This window comes from Prinia subflava, chromosome 6 (genome assembly GCF_021018805.1).
Source record: "Prinia subflava isolate CZ2003 ecotype Zambia chromosome 6, Cam_Psub_1.2, whole genome shotgun sequence".
NCBI lineage: Eukaryota > Metazoa > Chordata > Aves > Passeriformes > Cisticolidae > Prinia > Prinia subflava.
In genome coordinates, this window is record NC_086252.1 from 27,863,034 (window position 1) to 27,884,921 (window position 21,888).

Genomic DNA, 21,888 nt, shown 5'->3' on the forward strand with positions numbered 1-21,888 from the left:
TCTGCTGAGACTGAGAAATAGAAATTTTTTAATCCTGCTCTATGTACAGTAGTATAAGCCAGGCAACAATTTGTAGCTGCCAAAGACTCTAGCTACATGACCTGACTCATGACAATCTCTGACTTCAACAGTGTTTCATGCAGTTAATAAAGGATATGCAACATGGATCAGGGAGCAAGATATACACACACACATCATGTTCAAATACTGCCAGTCATAACAGGAATTCAGTTACTCTTTTCAGCAACGAAATGGCATTGGGCTTTTGGTTCATTTATCTAGGAGGTTTTAACTTGACATCATCTGATAAAAGTAAAAACTTCAAAGTCATGCAGCGATAGGCTTCAATTACTATTTCTCTATCAGTCTGTCAGTGGCAATGTGATTCAGGAAGGAGGAGGGATTGCTGCTGGCAAGTCTTTGCAGTCTATGGCACAGAGGCTATTTCAGTGGAATTGGAGATTGAGTTTCACAGATAGTAACTATGTCAGGCTGGAGAACATAATTTAGAGGATTTAAAATATGACAATGCCCAAGGATAACACAAAGAAACATAATATGCTTTCCAGATAACACTGCCTGTAGTACAGGTTAGAGATCAAGTGGCTGCTTTTTCTTAAGAACAGACATTGTAAGAGAAGCCAAGCAGATAAGTTGCTAAGTCTGCCACAAAATCAACGCCACAAACTGATTCAGAAGCAGATGCAGTTTCAGTTATGCATCTTCTTGTCCTTCATCCTTTTCTTCCTATAGGTTAATAGCACTTCCCTGCACCACAGCAAGACAGGAAATATAAGGTAGGGTTTTTCATGAGTTTTCATATCTGGAACTACAGAGCATTATTACTATCATAAACTTGTCACACTGAGGTCTAGCAGTACTGTGTGTTGGAAAGAAGTATTATTTGGCTTCTTCATACACATCTGCCTGCAGTGTTGGGACTATGCCAGCATGCAGTCCAGTAACAAATGTAGTTCAGTCTAAGATCTATTGATGAAGGAAAAAAAAATCCATGCAGACCTACTCATATACTCACATCACCATTTAAAGAGTTTTCTCCTCCATCTTTCAAAGGACTGAGAATTATAGTGTGCACATGTACATTCTGTTCCTTGTCTCCAAATTCATACATCAAAGAAGATGCCACAACCACAAAGCAACACAAAGCACAAATTCTTTATTAACTCTTTCTTAAAAAAAAAAAAACTTCAAGAGATATGCAGTGGTTCTGCTGGATCTTGACATTTTCATCAGCCAAAAGTAAGGAATTTGGATTAGCTGCTACAGGCCAGATTCTGACCCATCAGACTACAGAACCCTGAGCCAGCTTTCTGTATTCACATTCTCCCCAGAAAAAGGACAGAGAAATCAGCCATCACTGCAAATTTCTCTGCTTTTGATGACTTAATTCAGAGTCACCTAAATTAAAAAGTCACCTAAGTTCTATTAGGTAGGGAAAAAACAATTCCAGAAACAGATTTTTAGCTATTAAGCTACTTCAGTCTACTAGAGAGATCACATGCTCTTTAAAGAGTTGCTCAACTATGTGCTGACCTTACATGGGTTTTGATGGTTTCTTTTCTAAGTGACTCATTAAATAATCCAAGATAGTGAAAACTTTATTTTGCAAGACAGGTTAATGCAATTACATTATTTTTCCATAAAATTCTTCTTGATCACCTGATAATTAGGACTAGGAGTCAAGATATGGCAACATTAACACCTCCCTTTTATCACTTCTCCCCAACAAGAAATACAAGGTCTCAGGAAAAATACCCATGGAAAGCAATCCCAAACCCCTCCTTAGGAGTGTTTGTGAAGGCACAGAACATCAATCAACACCAGCACTGGTTTTACTTTTCCTTTCACCAGTACAAAACAGCAGGCAGGCAAACAGCACCCTTCCAGCCTACACCGTCTCTACAAGAAGTTGAAGAAATTCCTTTACAGAAAGGAACTGGCATGCTCCCAGTTGACTCTGAGCACCACAAAACAGAGTTGTAGCAGAGGCAGGATGCATTTCCCAAGCCTGCCCTCCAAAGCCTTTAGCCAGGGCCTCTTCCCCCACTCAGCTGATGTGGTCTGGCCACAGCTGCCTCAGAGCCACACTGAGCAAAGAGCAAGCCCCACTCCAGCCATGCTCAGCAGGGAGCTGACAGACACAGCTGTCCCTCCTCACCGAGTTAGAAAAGAGCAGCACAAGTTAAATAAGTTTTCTGCTCGCACAATAGCAGCTCAAGAACAACTTCTGAGGCAAGCCTACAAGCCTTGCTTGCTTCTTGCAAGCCCTCACTACAGCAGCACGCAGCAGTGCAGCCACAGTGTACGTGAAAGGCACGCTCTTCCTCAGGCTGCAAAGCTAACCAGGAATACCAAAAAGGGAGCTCCACCAAGGAATGGACAGGAAAGACTATGAGAATTAAACAGACACAGCCACAAACTAAAGCACCATGAACACCACGCATCACTTCTGCCATGTACATCAAATGACTGAAGACACTCTGTAAGCATGATGACCACCAAGGGAAACTACAGCCCAGCTGACTTGTACAGGACATTTCTGCTGCAGCCTCCAAGACAGTTTCTCTTCTCTGCTGTTGCTTTTCAGGCTGTAATGCAAGTTCATCCAAAGGAGACTGACTTGAACCCTCTGCCTCCAAGGGCAAAATTCTCCATGCACAAAGATCAACACTACCTCTTCTACAGGTCCCCTTCCCAGAAATGCCCTTAATTCATGCCAGTCAGTGACATATCAGCATTGTGACCCACTTGTCTGCCACAGCAAGAAACCCTCACAATGGTGTCTCCTTGGTGTGACTGTAGCTGCACTCACCCCATCTGCCAGCGTGCTTTTTTCCCTGCCACATGCTGTGCCTTTCTAGAGATTACAAAAACTATCTCTGCCCACGACAATTCCTTTAAAGCTTCAGCCCACATCTCCCCCCAGCTCTTTGTTAATGACACTGCTACAGAACTGGAGCTGGAAACCAGAGCAGCTACCATAAAATGGCTAAAAATTCCTTTAGATCTTCATTAAATAATGAAGATGTTACACCTCCAAGGGCACATGACCCTTCAGTGAAAAGGAGGTGTAAGCAAGGCCTTTGCCTTTAAGCACACCTACTTACAGGCAGAGAAGTTCTGTTCTTCTCTACCCTTCAATTATTTAGCATCTTTCTGCGATGAAAAGTGGTGTGCTCTCCTCCAGAGAGCACCAGATCTAGCAGCACAGACAAAGCTCTGCCAACACACTGCAGAACAAGGCACAAACCACCAGCCTCATTTGGCACACGTTAACCATTGTAGTGAAAACCCCATTGAAGAGATTTTACTAGCATGGACTTGAACAAAGGTGGTGATCATCTTTTCCCATATCCTCCAGGAGAAGGATAAAGAGAAATCCTCTTAGATTAACTACAAAGAAAATTAAACATGCAGAGCAGAGGGGCACTGGAGTAGACTAATTCAGGAGACTGTGAAATCTTCAAAGGATGTATTTTAAGCATAGGTTGGATAAATATCTGACAGAAGACATCTGGATACATTCATTTGTCTTCTGTGAACAATAAACTGGATTTGACTATTTCCTGAAGTCCCTGATATCAGAATACCTACAAAGCCTCAAAATTCCTCCTTGCCATTAGAAACACATTATCAGCAATGTTAATTATTAGTTAGTAAGCATCCTTTATGAACAATAAAAGGCAGAGTGATAGACTATTATTAGCAATCCTCTGTAGAAATACATTACACTGGCTAATAAAAGGTACTCCTCAGGGTAAAGTTGACACCCTGGTTAATAAAACTCTCCAATACTGGCTTAAATCAAGATTAATGTACAGTCACGAAGTATATAAAGGCTATGCTGAACCTTAGGCTCCTTGTCCTATGTCTGAAACTCAAACCATATTCACCCTTTCTTCCCCTGCAGGATGCTTAGCAAATTCTACACCAATGACACCAACTTAAACACACACAGAGAAATACAATTTTCTTCTTGACAAAACTTACTTTGAGCCAAGCTTTAAGAAATATGGACCATGTACATCATGAGATTTCTTGGAATAATGTATTAGAGAAGGGCTCACTCAGAGAACATGAAAGAGCTTTCTCCTCGCTGCAAGTAAGATGCAAGGAAATATTTGGATTCTATCACTCTGAGCTGCTCCAAGACCTGGTGAAACTCCTCATATTTGTGACATTCACTATTCAACAGCAATCAACAGGTCTTAAACAAACTTTTGGCTCTTCAGAAGAACTTTCTAACCACCAAGACACCTAACTTGACAAAACACAGATGCTGGACTCTGTATGAAAAGGAAACAATCTCAGCATATTCAGCATGCTCTGTCTTGGGTTCCATACCACTATGACTCAGTTGTGCTGCTCTGCAAGACCTGCTACCAAAGCCAGAATAACAGATCAGCAGCCCTTTCCCAGTTAAATCAAAATTGTGCCACACTGAGTTAAACCTTGTAAAAAAGTCTCCAGGCCACTCAAAGCAATGGAAAATTTACTTTAGGCTTGCAGCACTTTACTTATTAGGGAGAAGTTTAAACTAAATTGCATGAAACAGTGTCAAAAAAGAAATTTGTACCATTTTCCAGACCATATGGAAATCGTCTTACCACCACAGAGTTAAAAACCACCACATCATCTTTAGCTGTTGGCTCTGGAAGAGGCAAGAAACAAGCTGATCCTAAATTAGACATCCTCCCCCAACCTCAGGTGTCTTGCAGCACCCCCATTTTCCAATCACTACAATAGGCCGGTATCCTCAATTTAATAAGCACAAACATTTTCCCTAAAGAACAGGTAAGAGACGCAGGAAGAAGGGAAGATTTACAAACTTGGACACTGCATACTGAGTCCAAGTCCACAACAGCCCAGTCCCTGTGTGAAGCACAAGCCCTGCCCTCCACTGACTCCAGCTGTGACATTCACAGCTTGTGCTCCCAGGCCCTGCAAACAGAGTCACTGCTCTTTATACAGGAGAGGATATTAAAGAGCCCAGGTTATCTGGAAATACAAACTTTATTTTAAAACCTTACCTCAGGAGATCTTCTTTTCTTCTGTGGGTAGCCTGAATATCATAAAGGCAAAGACCACCAAAACACATTAGTTACTATAAGCTAGTTTTACACATTAATGTGTAGAACTCATATTGCATTATTGCAATGCTTATTCATCCTAAAACCACGGGGAAAATACAACCTAGCTTACAGTTAGGGTTTCCTAAAAATTCATATTCAACCTTTGAAACTCTTCAACAGATTTTCTCCAGAGCTTGCCCTCAGACACAGATGAACAAAATGGGCAACCAACTTCCAAGCGGGGCACTGCACTGCTGCTGCACCTCTCTTGCAGCTTTTAAGCAAAGCAAGACCTCCTACAGGCAGGGAATGCATCTCCTTGCAGACTGCAAACAATTGCAAGCAGGACAGAAACAAGCCCAAAAATTCTGCTGGTGTCTGCAAGGTATCTAAAGCATCATCTCATGAGCCAGCAAATACACTGGACTGCTGTTCTGACTGCCTACACAGAAGAGCTTGGTTGTGGGGCAGAGCTGTGGTTTCCAAACCTGGCTTTTATCACTACCACCTTTTACAGCCTTAGCACCTAGCAGAGGGAGAAGGGTGTGCTGCAAGCTGAGTCAATAGCAGCCTCTTCATTATTAACCACTCTTCACTATCACTCTCTTCTTACTGACACCAAAAAAAATCCACACAGCTCCTTCATTGGTCAGATTGGGAGCAGTAGAGGTTGGTTGACAAGGATCTGCAAGAGAAGTTGTCTTCTTTCAAACCTGGACTATATAATATGCTTGGGAAGGGGAGAATGGCCAGGTTCTGCCCTCCAGTCATTTCCCAAGAGCCAAAAATACTGGAGGCACAATTGCAATTACCTGCTGCTACAGCTGCCATCTCAGCAGGAACTAAGCCCTTCCCATGGCTCCCAAGTGAATTCACTGTGGTGGTTTGAGGAATTGGGCAAGCAGACCAGACTCAGCAACTGAATCCTGTCAATAAACTTCTCTCTCCTTTAAACAACCTCCTTGAGACCTGGGGGAACAAAGCATCATTAATCTGGAACAAGAACCATCTGCATGTGGCATTAGCTAGAACACCTGCATATGGCAGCAAGAGAGAAAACACCTTTTCCCCTGGAGCTAATCCCTGCAAGGGCACCTGCTTTCCCAGCAAACCTTCACACCAGCAGAAACACAGTTCCCCACTCGGTTAATCACCGTTCAGCAACCCAGACAGATGGTCTTTAACTTGTAATTGTAATCTTCTGACACACACAAAACCCACCTGCAGTAGTTTAATCATGTTTTTACATGGAAGGGGCCAAGGCTGGCAAGCAACTCACCTAGATTCTCTTCCACACAGTGAGGAATCCATCTCAACAAAAATTTGTGGAGCATCCTCCGTACTTTGGAGAGTGACTTACAGCTTCATAAACATAAGGCAGAAAATGAAGAGCGTGAAAAATATCCAGGGATTTCCTTTTCACTATGGAGTCACCTTGCCTGCCAGCCTATTTCTGACTGCCATGCAGTCAGGGAGGTCTCCTCCCACCATGCCTGGTACAAACATATTCCTAACACTGGCTCTGTACCTCTCCCTGTGACAGTACTGCACCCCAGGTTCTGTGCTCAGTCACACAGAACTGTTCTGCTCACCACAGCAGCCCAAGGAAGCTCCAGAACAGTCTGGTAAGCACAAGCCTCAGACTGTCAGAGAGGGTGGACAGAGCACCAATGTGCCCCAAAGCCAAGCTACCTAATGCACCCGCTGGTGCAGCAATCAGGGAGGGGGAACAGCTCCACATGAACCTCTACCAATGTTGCAGTAAATACACTTAAATTATCAGAGTGGTTTCCTCCCCATTCAGTAGGCAGAAGGGAGGCACTGCAAGCCAATTGCCAGATTTTCCCTGTAGTATTGCCTCACTACTTTATCTGTGAACTAGGAACCAAATACAATCTCTGCCTTAATGCCTAGTGACTAAAGAACATAACATCAATATTTAAACCAGTCAAATTCCCTTGACAGAAAGCAACACATTTCTGCCATGTCTATTGTTTACGCAAGTAGGAGCAGCAGGCTTGAATGACAGATTTAGCCATTTTATTAGTCTGGAAAGTAATTCCAGATACTTTCAGATGAAATGCACAACAGAATTTAAACATTTATATTAATCTCATTCTTCCAAAATCATTTTCTTTTGATCCAGCATCAAAGATTTGCAGGATATGTACATCATTAACTATGCCAATCAGGAGAGCAGTGAACTTCCAAACCAACTATTTACAGTATATGTAAAAAACATGCACGAAATATTTCTAAAGCAGATCTTGCAAGCTCAGGGGAGAAGCAGGGAGGTTCCTCACAACAAGCAGGACTTTCAGGAAGTTCTATACAGATTAGTTCTAGTGAAAGCTTTAGACATCAGGCATCAAATGGCATTATCTCTATTGAAGGAGTCCATGCTCCAACCCAAATACTCTGGACAAACACAGCCCCTGCTGAAAGATAGCACTACACAAAGCATGGGCCACCACCACAGCCTGAGACCCTCCAGGCCTAGAAAATGACAAAGACTGACATGAGGCTCAACTATCCACACTGTCCACACTGTAGACTGATCACTGAATGCTCACCACTAACAAAAGAGCATAAGGAAACAGGGAATCTACAGCTCCCCTGGATCTGAATGTTTATCTCCCTGTGGCTCTCTCCTTTTGCAGATTCGTGGTGCATGTGCACAAACTTGTTTCCAGCAGTAAGCTGAAGCTCACAGCATTAAGGAGAAAATTAGCTGTGCAAGTCAAATAAAAGCACGTATGCTTCTTTTCAAGTTTCCTTTTAATCTTTTGATGCTAGATAAAAGGAAAAAACCAAGTTTCATCTTACAGGTATGCAACTGTTCCAAAAATGAGCACTGAACAGCAGAGATTCAAAACAGGCACAAAGATAAAAACAATATCCATATGCAGGTTAAGCATGTCATCCACAAACACTGAACCTGTCAGTGAGAAAGAGAATGCTTGTGGCAAAGAACCTCTTTCAGCTCTCTGGGTTCAATCCTGATCTCCCTCCCTGCCAACCCTCAAGCCTCAGAGGAGGATGCACCCTCAACTTCTTGCAAGAATGTGGATGCCACCACAGGTCCTGGGACAAGCAGGTATCTGCCTATCACCTTTTCCAAATACCTCACTCTCAGCTCTTGTATTTGCTGCAGGACAGTAACCTTTCAATACAATGACACAACCCCCAGCTGATCACCCAGCGTGAGCCCAAGCAGCCAGAGTTCTGGACAAGGACAGCTCTCCTGACTGAAACCTTAATTCCAAATTGCAATCCAGCTTGTCATCTTGGTTAGTCAGCTGCTCTCCTCAGATGCTTATACCTAGAATGATTCCATTTAAGTCAAATGAGATTGCAGATTTCCCCCAAAACAACCAAGAGCAGATTTCAGGATATCAAAACAAACATTGTCTGGAAGGAGAAGGAACCATCCTTCTCACACCACTGATCTAGGAAGTGCAAAGGAAACAGCAAGAACAAGAGAAGAAAAAAAATGATTGAAAACAGCAATATCTGTCTAGCATCAAGCCACATTAATTTAAAGAATACAGGCAGCAAAATCTATGCTCTCTTTATCCTACATTATTTGCACCAGTAACAGATTTTTAGAGGCAGAAGGGCCTCATTAGATCAGTTAATGTGATAGCCCATGTAATGCAGTCCATGAAATCCCAAGCAGTTCCTTCTGCACTGAAACCAATTATTTTCTATAAATAAAGTATTTCCTCTGAAACAGTATTAGGGTTTAACCTGATTTAAGATCTTCAAATCAAATAAAGGAAGACAATCAGAACTAAGTATTCTAACAAATTTTTTGTTATAGATACAGCCATTGCATACACCATGGTAAAATGCAGAAAAACATAGGCATTTTTGTCATCTGCCCACCCCCAATTCACAAGCAGAAGTTTTCAGCCTTCTGAAACATACAGTAATCTACACACTTTCTAATAAGGATGTAGATCTCTACAGAGCAAATGGAAGCCCACAGACAACAGCCTCACTCCCTTCGAGTTATCAATTATAGCTTCCTAAACAATAAACCAAGTTCCCCATGACTGAGAGCTCACAGCTTTGCAGAGAGGGCTGGGGTTGTTTCCATATCCATTCCTAGGGCAGTACAAAAAAACTGTAATAGCCCAATATTTTTTCTCCCATCTTCTATTGTGTAAGATTTGTACAAAATAACACATTTAGAAGATGCCACATTCACACAATACCAAAGCAACTGGCACAGAAGACAAAATTTCTGATATAAATTCACATATAATTGACTATAAAAAGAACTATCAATGTGCTGTTACTTTAAAATCACTGAATCTATCACATGGAAATACAGATTGAAAAGCTTCAAATAATGGGAGTGGAAAATCATAAATTCCAAACACAAACTCTGACTTCCGTGACAAAAGGCTAAACAAGATTAGTTACCCCCTCCATTACGCATTATTAAAGGTAAGCCTCAAAGGAATGTCTCCCAGAAAAAATCTCCATAAGAAACAAAATTCAAATGTAAATTAATCCTTATTAACATGCACACAAGTAACACAGGCATGTTATTAACACCACTCGAAGAGCTAAAACTAAAAATAAACAGACAGATCTTCCCGACATTAGATCCAAAATTCTCATCCAGAATTATGTCCCATCTCTGGAGAGCCTGCACATGGCACACTGCAGCAGTTGGGGTCAATTTGAGTTCCTCCAACTTTAGTGGCAGCAGGATCTGGCTCTTAATTAGGTTCCAGACTTCCCATTGTCCTAACCCTACCACACCTTTCCTGACTGAAAAAGGCAGTTTTTAGAGCATTTTTGTTTTAATTGTTCCTCAGCCAAGTTTGGCTGTAGAGCCATTTTCTAGCACACGTTCACTTATCAGAACTGGTGCTCTCATTTATCACAAGTGCCCCTCTGATCCCTGGAAAACAACCCTCCAGTAAAACATTTCCATCCTCCCAGTTTGAAGATGCCAGACTTCAATGGTGATAGTCATGAAGTAAACAGCAGGAAGATAAACAGGCTCACGGCATCTTCTTAACGTCCCAGAAATTTTTCCTGGCTCAACTCCCACCCTGATGAACACCATCTAAAAGTCCTGCCCTTGGCCTCTTTTCTTTGCCTGTGCTTCCCTTACCCCAGTTTAAAAAGACACACCAGAATCTCTCCTCCTGCTCCCTTCCTCTCAGACTGCCACATGAGAGTCACCATTGGATATCTTCCCACAAGGATAGCAGAGTCTATCCCACATTCATCTTTCCCCAGACCAGCAGCTCCTTTCTCCTCCAAGCTCCTGGCTCATGCACACCTTCAGATTCCCCAGAGGGCTTTATCCAAGCCTTGTGAACTGCTGGCATTAAGCTGCCTGCACAACAGCTGGTTCTTTGAGACATGGACACTTGCACAGCTCCGCACTCCTTCTCACTCTGTGTCTCACCATCCACAGCCTTTGCTCAGCAGCGTTTGAGGGCTGGAGCTGCGCCAAATGAGCCCCTTAGACTGGGAACATGGAAACAGCAGGACCACCCAAGCCACCCTTTGTGCCAACAGACTAATACTGATGTTTGGCCAGTGATCTTGGAATCATCATAAAGCACACTCCTGCAAAACAGTTGTGATAAACATGGATTCTAGTTAAAACACAGAAAACACCACATGGAAGTTTGGAGTACCCACACAGAGAATAAAGTACATATTCCAGCAGCTCATCCTGGCTCTCCTGTCTAAATCAACTTTCCCTTCACCTTATTTCCCCCTCCTTTACATTCCCCCTCCAGCCCATGGGACCCAGTCAACTTCATTACTACGTCACAAGAAACCTGCTTTCCACAAACCAAAAAGCCAGCAAGCCACCAGCTTTCACATGACATAGTTTTGTAACAGAGCTACCACTGAGAAAAGTCACCAACTCTCGCTCTTAAGTGTTAGTCAAGCTTCTGCACAATTCTCATGCATGACTTCCTTCTGAAAATGGCCACCAGAGAATTTGGAAATGCCTATCAGAGAGCCATCAATTACCATCAACCCCAGGTACCTCAGTGATTGCACGATTAAGGATCAACAGCTGAGAAAAAACCATGTTAGTACCTGGTATTCAATTAAGATCTGACCCTGATATAAACCTGAAAGATACTTTCACAGCTTACCAAGTCTCTAAACTTGCAGTATTTCATGCAGACCTACGTACAGCCCATCCCATCTGTATTAAACAGCTTGAAGTTCTCGCATGGTTTCCAGCAGCTCACCTTTCTGCTATTACATATCCTTTCCCTTCCACCTTTCCCAATTATATGCCCCATTTGTATCACTGCTCCTGTAAGGGAATTATCTTACAGATACCTTTTTTCATAGATGATCCTTCTTTTCACACCACCATCTCTCTAGCTGTTCTGCAAATTGAAGTTTCAGATCTCCACCTTCAAAGCACTGTCATTTGGTCCAATATGTCAGCTCCTGCCTTCCCACCACACCACCTCTGGGTGCAACTTTTCACAGCACTTTTCTCCACACATGCCCTCCTGCTTAGGAAACCTTCTCATTAACTTTTAGCGGCCTTATAGAACAGGAAATTCCAGACGGAAACAGATGAAACTCAAGGAGAGAATGGGACCTGACTAACATGAAGAAAGAAGCAGAGCTCTTTGAAGGCAGCAAGAAAGTTCAGATCTTGATGGGGCTTGAAGCTAGTAGTCTTTCACAAGCAGACCTACTCACTTAAATTATTCAACATTATGCAGGTAACAACTTCCCAAAGACCTAAAGGGAAAGAAAGTAGAAGGGGCAGACAGGAAAACCAGGAAAGCCACCCATACAGGCCTGGCAGAAAAGCTCTAGCCAGACAGACAAAATATTCCAGTCTGTAAGAGCATGCCCCTCCTAAAACCCGTGTGTAGTTTCAGCCTTGCCTACCACATCCAATCATTGTGTGAGAAATTCCTTTTGGAGGTCAAGCAGTTCAGCCAGGCACACAACAGCAGCACAGTGAGGGCACCTTCCTGCCTCAGGATACAACAGTGCAGCGCCCCTCTGAGCGTCTCAGAGTTAATCACGGTACACAACTGCCTTCTCTGAGGGGTTAATTTACAGAAGTAGGAGTGTGCTGCAGTATTTGCACAAGGATCATTCTGTCCACAGCACTCCAAACACATGAGAGCACACACAAACACACAGTTTATTTGAGGAGTATTGGGTTAAAAAATTTGGTGCATCAGGATGGACTCCATCAGCTATGAGCAAACAAAATTCCCTCCAAAACTCAGATGCACTTTTTATTCCAATGTGAATGCTAAAGCTGTCTCTATTTACAGAGCTACTACAGAAGTTGGAGTGTTAACAGGTCTGGCTCCACCAGACAGCACACAGCAGTAAAATCCTGTAATGTCCAGCTCCATACCCCACTGAACTAGTGGCAACCCTTTATTTAAGCTCCCAGCAGTGAGACACGACGTCCTCCCAAACTGTAAAAGCAGACATTTGTTCCATGTCACTGCACAAGCGCTGATGACTCCATTTGCTGCAGGATTTCCAATTAGACCCAACACAACTATGTGGCTTGACATTAGTCATGGCAATACAAGGCAAACTCGCTGTCTTTCAATGGAGTATAGTTCTAACAGACATAAAGAAAATTAGCACAAAGAGCTGATTCCTAATATACATTTCACAGTAAATGCAGATATTACTCAGACAATATAACTTTGTAACACACTGAATTGAAGCAACTTGATTTCCCATTTGCCATTACCAGGTTCTCAACCACCAGCTGACTGGTACAAACACTCTTAAAACTGCCAAGGTGGTACCACCACAGCTCAGCTCACAGTGCTTCCACAGCCCACAGAAATCTTGCCAGCCCTCGTGCTTGTGTGCAGGTCCTGCCTGTAGGAGCAGAGCTGCCACACGAAGGGCAAGGCCAGGCTGGATGACACTGAGCATCCTGGTCCAGTGGAAGGTGCCCCATCCAGTTGCAGGAGAGCTGGAACAAGATGATGTTTATGGTCTTTTCCAACCCAAGCTATTATGTGGTTCTATGTCAGAATGAGGCTCTACTGTGCAATTTTTCATCATTTCCACAAACTTCTCTCCAGGAGGTTACTTTTGGAGATAAAAAAGCATTAGTAGACACAAAAGTTTTCTCACACTTAATGCAGATTCAATCCTACACATTCTTTCCTCTGGCCAAAATCCCAGCCACACTATAAAAAAATTATATCAGGCTCTCCATGGTCTGATAACTGCAAGTCTTTGCTCCAATTCTTGAATACTCAAATGTTGCTTTGCTTTAAAGTTCCACGTTTAGCACAAATGAAGAACTCAGTAGGTTTTGCCTAGTTAAAAAAAAAAAAAAAAAGAGAGCTCTCATCTAGAAATGTAATGAATGATTTCTGGGAGGCAACATGCATTTGGAGAAATTCAGCGACTACATGTCTCCACTGTGTTTCCTCCTGCATTTAATGATATGGCCACAGACCAGACAACACACGGGATACAATTATATGAGGCAGCTTCATACAGACTCACACAAAGCACAGTTCCAGCCATCAGCTCTGAGCAAGGCAAGCTGACTGTGCTCAGCCTCAGTTAAGCTGTTAGAGTCAGAGTCACCACACAAAACTGCTGGCATCACTGGCATCCCAAAAACATTTACACAGGAATCAATTCTTGTAAGCACCTCTGACACTGGGACACTTAGCACTTACCCACTAATCAATTCTCCTAAAAACCAAGAAACAAGTTTTAGGGCCTTGACAGTATACAGTGATTGGTGGATGACACCAGATGCTGAGTCCAAAGGCCCCTGCAACCTGAATTACCCTGTGGTCCTAAGGGCTGATCCAGCTGCCATGTAGCTAACGCTGCCTTTCTGTTCCAGAGTGCACCCGCTGAAAAAGCAGCACTGGCAGAGCCAGAAATGCTTATCTGACACACAAAGATAACCCTGCAGCAGACTACCTAGTCCCATGGGCTAGGTATTCCAAAAAAACCCATAGGAGCACTTAATGCTAACAGCACACTGGAATGTTTTACAAAGGCATTATCAGGTATTTTTCAGCCCTGTTTTTAAGGAAGACATCATTAAATTGTTGATCTAACATTCATCTATTCTTTTTTCACCCCAACTTCTGAATTCTTTAGCCAATTTTAGCAAACTTCAACCTAATATGGTAGGGAAAACAGTGATAACAAAGATTAAATGAACTCACAAATACAGTAACCAAAAGAGATCCCCCTAAAAAAGACCTCAGCATGAGGAAAACCAAAGCATGAGATACCAGCAAACCTACAAAGAAAAAGGCAAAGGAAATTAGGCTTCATACAACTTCCCTGCTTACAAAATGACTTAATTAAAAGTAGACCAAGTCAAAGGCAACTAGAGCCCACTGACAGTGGGACTTCCAGCAGACAATTTTTCATGGGGAAGTTCAAAGGGTGAGACTAAGACAGCTTTTAAGACAAGTTCAAGGAATATCCCACAAAGAAGACATGGAAAAATGTGCATACTTTCAATGGAGAAGCTAACAGGTTGGTGCTGGTGGGAGGACCTGGGGGCTGATGAACATTTCTTTCAGCATCAAGAGGACAACAAAACTCCACTGAATAATTTAGAGACAAGCAAAAAAATCAAGGTGCCAGTAAACCCAGCACTGACACCAACTTTCCATTCAGGTCATGTCAGGGAAAGTGAGGATTCACTCCTACTCACCCTGCTACCTACTAAACATGAAGGGAGATGGGTCCCACACGCATATAAATGACTGCTAATTTTACTCCAGAGAGAGGTAACAAGCACAATATGAACAGTCTCTGTAAGTCACTTTGGGATTTCTGAGGACCAAACCCAGTACATTGTTTGAAGTATTTTATTTAAAGTGTTCAAGCAGTTTAAGGCACAGTAGCATGTCTGTTCTACCACACAAAGGACTGAAAAAATTGCCCTATCATTGTGCATAATCCTGTTACTCTACACTGTAAATAAATGATTCAAAATCATCACAAGATCTATCCTAAAACCAAATTTCTTGTCCATATCTATTAATCCCCAGGAGTTTTCCAATGTTCTTTCTGCAAGCACCTTTCATCTGCCATGCAGCCTAAATTTACTCACAGCCAGTTTATACCCATTCGTTCTTGTGCTAACCTTGCCCTTTAAATCTAAGAGTTCTTTCCCCTCCCTGACAGTCACCCCTCTGATGTATTTATAGACAGCAGTCATATTCCCTCTCAGCCCTCATACTGTAAACTAAACAAGCCAAACCTCTTAGTCTCCTCTGGTTAGGCAGGCTCTCCAATACCCTAACACCCTACTAGCCCTTCCCTGCACCTGTTCCAGCTTGAATTCCTTCCCTGCAGACAGGCAACTAGAACTGTAAAACACATGCCACAGAAGGGCCCAATAAGGCACTCAACAATAGCATTAGTACACCCTTATCCCATGAAAATAAATCCCCAATAATCTGCCTTTTCCACCAATGCATCAGCTGTGACCCTTAGCCTGCAGTGAAGCAATACACACCAAGGTTTTCTGAGAGCTGGCTAACTCTGTTAGACCTCTAATAAACCCTGGTGACAAGCACTGAAATGCTGCAAATGAAACACTACACCAGCATTAAAGGAATAGCTTTATCCTCTCAATTTAGTAACCACAATGGTTCAGTCTCTTGTGTGTTGACCCAGACTTACAGTCCCAAACGAAAGCCTCTTGGCCTTGCCAACGCCGAGGCAGTCACTCTTCCAAATACCCAAGAGAAAACATATTGTACAAAACAAAAATGTAACAAAAACACCCAAACAAACACATACAAAAAAGACCCCCACAAAAAACCAACACACCTAAAATAACCAACAAAACCAAAACATATACACACACAAATTCAAAAAACAAAACCAAAACAACACAGCAAACAAACAAAAAAAAAAAAAATAGCCCAAGACAACTTTTGTTAGTCCCAGCACTAAAATCCTAGAGGAACTCAATTTGGTCAGCAAACAAAACCAGCCAATCAAATCTCTACAAGCCAGAGAGATATGCAAGGGAGACTTTTACTTTGTATCCCCTATTTCCATTTATTTCTCACCATCCACTATGGGCCACCAAGAGACAGGATATCAAGCTGTCTCTTAATTAAAACACCATGTAAGTGTTGCAATTAGACTCAGGCTGCTTCGGTGAAAACAAGAGAGATGAAAACAGTTGGAGGGGTTTTACTGAATGTCAAACTCTTGGTTGGTTTAAAGCATCTCATTATAGTTTGTAAGGCTGCTGTGTTGCAGACACTTCTGGGACACCTGAGGACTCTGCTCCAGGCTTCAACTACTTCTGAAACAAGTGACCCAAAGGAAATAAACTCTGGTTTGCAAAAGCTACCTTTCTTCTCAGGGATAGGGTTATTTTCTCCTCTATGTCATGAATGAGCTTTGGATATTGAGCTCTAAAGCCAGAGGAAAACAGGTTAGACCTTGAATGTGCCACTATGGAAACAAACTTCTGTCCCAATTATTTCAACACTGTGTCTCCACTCTGCACCCTCCCTTGGGATCCTGTAGGTTCTCATTATTTGTATTTGATTTGCTAATACTTTGGTAAACAACTGATACTATCCTTTGGTACACTCAGGCTCACAAACCTTTTGTTTTATGCAACCAGTAGCAAATTCACTTTGTGCATAGAACGACAAGAAAAGTATTAATGCTCCACTACAGTTCTTCCCACTGCAGCCAGAAAAGGACAATTCTTCCTGCTACACCAGTCATTATTACCTTTTAAGTATGAAGAAAAAGCCACAGGGAAATTGTAAATGCTGACTTGCTACAGCAGGTAATCTTTCCCTTGCCCTGAATCCAAAGGTCTGAAACTAGCACTGAATTTGATCTATTCCAGCTGCTGCAATCTGCTATTCTGCACTGCACCCTCTGTGGCACTCCCCACGCTGCTAACACAGAGGTAAGAGCTACACCACAATCCAATCGAATTACCACACGGAGCAGCTAAGTGTGGGGAAGGCAGATCCAGCTACCAGAGCCAGAGAAAAAACAACTGATCAGCTGGACTGGGAATTCACATCAATGCCTACAGGAAACTGGATATCCTGGAGCCAAAACTTTGCTATTCCATACATTTAAGGCAGGAAAACCCACCTATTAGGAGCACTGCCAACACAGAAGCCTAAAAATAAGTAAGGACTGGGCACACTCCACAAATGCAGTTCAAACCGAGTGAGTCTTTAGCCCTCCCGAAGGTAACTCTTTTTCCCCACAAGGGAAGTCACCAGCAGCAGTTTCTGCCACAGTACCTTTTGTAACGTGGGCATTTGCAAGGAATGGGCTCTGCTCTCAAGTCCAGATCTCAGGATCACTTTTCTTTCATAGCCCTTTTCTCATACCTTTTTTGCATCAAAACTTGTTTAATTCATTTTTATTTGCAATTTCAGCTTTATGGTAAAGAGGGATGAAAGTGGTAGATGAATGTACACATTACTGATCCCTGTGCACCCCCAGCAGCTCAAAACTCAGCAGCTAACAGCAGCTGCTTAGAAACCCTTTACAAGTCTCTTTTCCTTCCACAGATGGTCTAGTCCTTTCCCTCTGTGCATTAAATACTCGACAAAACACACTCACCAAATTATCATATCAACCCATAACCATGCATGATAATTATGTCTTAAATCGGGATTTTTTCTACCAAATTTCAACCAAAATAAACATGGTATAGAGAACAAATGTATGCTTATAGTGAACAACCATTCATCAGCTTAAGTAACTCTAATGGATGTCACTTTAAACTAAGCCTGCACCATCTGTTCTACCCCTCAATTAGCAAGCAAAAAAAAATTATTCGATACACAGTTTAAGCAAGCCAGCTAATTTATGTAAGTTTTATTTCTCTTCAGCTCAGTGAAACATGCTCTTGTAATGCCTGATATTCAGAAACAGATCAGAATGGAAGGTTGCTTTCTCTAATGCTATTAGGAATTTTGTCAGGGGAAATAAAGTATTTCACTATATCAAAAAAATTCTTGTTAACATCCTACATTTTACTTTAAAGAGCACGGTGTCTCTCTCAGCACCAAAATCAGCTGGGGACTAAACTAATCAAAGCCGAAGTGCTGCATACATGAAGACAAACAAAGCTCAGGACACAGCTCTGCCCTGACAGGCTGAGCCTACCAGCACAGCAGGAGGCTGGGGATGTGTCCTCAGACCCGGGGGTCTGCTAACCCTGTCAGCTCCTAACTCACCTCTCAGAGGCAAAACCCAGTCCTGCAGGCTGCTGGAGCCTCACACAGACCCGGCTGCACCAGGGCAAAGGGACCATTCCATGCAAGGTGAGATATTCTCATTAGAAAGCAAACCCTGTGCAGCGAGAGCAGTGCAGTGCCAAAAAACCACTACTTGAGAAAGTGCACGAAAAAACCACAAAGCTTCAACCAATTCCTTACTGCAAACCTCCATCCAGTTTCGCTTCAAACTGGCCTCTCCTACCATTCTGCAACATGCGAAAACACTGAACAGAATCTCTCTTCAGTATGTTGGACCCCCACATGCTTGAAGGCTCTGTTACCACCAATCTTTTAGTTCCCTCTTGGATGTTTGTCAGAAAAAAAACCCTGCAATAACAAGGGCTATTTCCACTGGAAACCCCAACTCCACCACCACAGGCAACACATCCCAGGGAAAATAAAGATGCAAGAGACCTCATCTCCCAGTACTGCTGAGGAGAATCAAGGAAAGAGAAGATCACTGCCAAATACTTTTAGTTCACCTCTTCGAATAGCAGGATGGTTGAAAACTACTTCAAGATCCTGAACATATTACTTTACATTACACCTTAATTTACATCACAGTTTTGGTACTTAAGAAGGCTCATCAGGCACAGATGAGCCAGGAGATCCTGTACATTTAACATCAGCATTACTAAATACTGCAGCAGCAGCTCAAAGTGAGATGGCTCACCAAGGGATTACTGATGATTTCAGCTCTCTCCCCTTTCTATGGGATTGTGAACCTGAGAGGACAAGCTGAAGCCTCTGACACTGCTGTGCTATTTTGCCTCATGTTTTAAGACAGACACCTCTGCACAGGCCTCAGTTATTGTTCAGAGATTCAAAGCTCAGCAAAATAACCCTCTTTTATGCTTAGCAGGGAAAGAAAAGGAGTCAAGCAGAACCACCATCCTGAAACAGCACAGACCAAGTAAACAAAACACAAAATGAAGAATCAGACCAGAGGCAGAATTCCTCTTTGGTCAAAAGCATCCTGCAATAACTTCCCCAGCCCAGCCTCACTGGTGTAATCCACAGCTCCTAGTGCCCACACAAACACAGGCTGCCTGCTCTAAGCAACTGTGCTCCAAAGAGGAGTAAGAGCTCTCAAAGAGAATTCCTCTTTTCACTCTGCACCATTCTTATGTCTTCCACACACTTGTAAGTACTGCTGAGCAAACTCAAGCCTGCAGTGGCTGTTGGGCGCAGTTCAAGCACACTCCTGGCAACCACAAATGGCCAGCCATGCAAATGGCACTGCACTGGACTCCAGTGCCTTGTTTCACATAAACACCTTTATGTTTCCTTGACTTGAAAAGCATCCTGAACTATCCAGGTGCCTTCTGCATCTAAGGCATCTGTCTGTTACAAAGCAGGAACCAGTGATCAGGTGACAAGACGATTTGTTAGAGGAGTTTTAGAGTACTGAGTGCTATCAGAAGTATGTTAGGCAGCACTATGTCTTACAGGTGCTGTTTTTAACAGACTCGAGACAGCACCAAGCAAAGAAAAGCATCTGGGCCCTCCATCATTCTTTTTTTTCCTCAGTCTCTTGAAAAAGAAGACTCCATTGTCTGCAGTCATGGTGCTGAGGTCAAGGACATGAAAAAATTGAAACAATGCACAGAAAAAGAGCAAAGCTTAAAAAGGTCAATGATGGCCATGACATTCACAGATCAGACTTGCATGCCAATGAGGGAGATAGCTTGAGCCCTTCCTGTAAAGGTGCAATTTCACCATCAGTTCAAGCTCCTTTTAACCCTAACTAAACTGGTGTGCCTTAGAGATGCCTCTTTGGTTCACTGATGTTTCCGTGGTGATAACATATAAGCACAAGTGTTTAGTTAGAGGAGTCCTAGACAGGCAGGAGCCACGAATCAACTGGATGCTGTCCCAATGTCATGGGTCTTGTTATCCACTCTCAGCCTTATTCTGAAAACACACACTTTATCGCTGAAGTGTTAGGAAATTTCAAATCATGCACGTGATCTCAATCTTTGTTTTAAGCTGATACGTTTTTCAAATGAAGAGACTGAGGTGAGAAGAGAAACAGAATACAAATATTTCAGCTTTTCCCACTGTGACCAGACCATTGAGTTTAGCTCTCCAGATGGCTATCCTAGGGCAGTGATGCTTGGCCTTTCACTCCTGAAGTTGACACACTAATCCATGAACTGGATCAGATGACACCAGCTCCCCTGTGCTCTCTCACACCAGACAAAGCTGAGCTTCCACACCCCTACCCCACAAGCAGTCAGGAAAAAAGGAAACAATAATACATATGCAGGCATTAAAACAAAAAGAGATTGGCCTAAGAGGGTGCACTAAGCCTTGGCTGGATCCTGAAGCAGACTTCACCACATCACTGACCTTCACACAGCCAGCCTGCCCCACTCAAAGGCTTCACATCTCCCATTATACTCATTCACTGAGCAAATACCCTCCAGACATCTGAGACATGTCTCTGTTATGCTTACTAGAACTTATTAATCACAGCAAATGCTATCTATAGAACACACATTAATGAACAGCCAGCTCAGCAGCATGAGTTCTGGAATAGAGTCACTGCAGTACAGAAGTGCCACCAGTTTGTTACTGGAAAATGAATACTGTAGAGATCATTTCAAGTGTGTAGTTCAACAAACAAAAGACTGGGAAGATGAGCAAGTTATCTGAATAGAAGTTCTGTAAAGTGTGATATTGGGATTGCAAAGCAGTGCACAGCTCTGTGATCCACATCACTCCATGAAATCCATGCAAATAGCACATTTTGTAACAATTTCAATTTTACTGTGCTTGGGTTACTCTTCCTGTTAGAATCATGGAAGTTTGTAAGAGAAAGCCAGTTAGCAAGAAAAGGGGCAATAAGAATATGTAATACTCTTAGAAAATTATATGTACACTGCTTGTTCACAACAGCAAGCTAAAAATTTCTTCATGTGTTCCAACAGAATGGATTCTCTATTGAAACCACATTAGCTTTGGTGATTTGGTGACAACGTTTTTAGTATTTGGGGTTTTTTTCCCCCTACATGCCAAACAGCTTCTACAGCAGCTGCATGTTGACAAAAATGAAAATAAAGAAATGCAATTGTGCAGAACACTCTGTAATGTCACAACCACTTCCCAATCAAAATTTCTGTTAAAAATCATTTTAATTGAGTATGCTGAGCTCCAGAACACTTACAACCTATACAGCCAGTCCCTCCTTCACTTCTACAGGTGTGAACTCCAGTACAACTCCTGGTTAAACATCTTTAGGCTCAGCTCTGTAGGAACTTTCACTCTGAGATTCCCCAGTAGATATCAAAAAGGAACATTATTACATCCCATACAATAGCTTCAGTATTCTGTTGGACTTTTCAGAGAGCCTCATAAACAGACCAGGCTAGGAGTTTTCCAAGCCAGAGCTGAGAATCCCTCCCCACTCCCACAGCACCTGGCTGTGATAGGACTTCCTCATTAAACCTGAAGGGAGATGAAGTAACATGACAGGGATAAAAAGGCAGTGGAGTTCCATGTCCTACCAACTTAACACT

The 21,888-nt window shown here is 42.6% G+C and overlaps 1 protein-coding gene across 1 annotated transcript in view; it reads right to left on the reverse strand.

The window, feature by feature from the left end:
- The window catches only part of CLASP1 (cytoplasmic linker associated protein 1), a 166,726-nt gene that overhangs the window by 132,046 nt on the left and 12,792 nt on the right, over nucleotides 1-21,888 (reverse strand). The window lies entirely within an intron of this gene.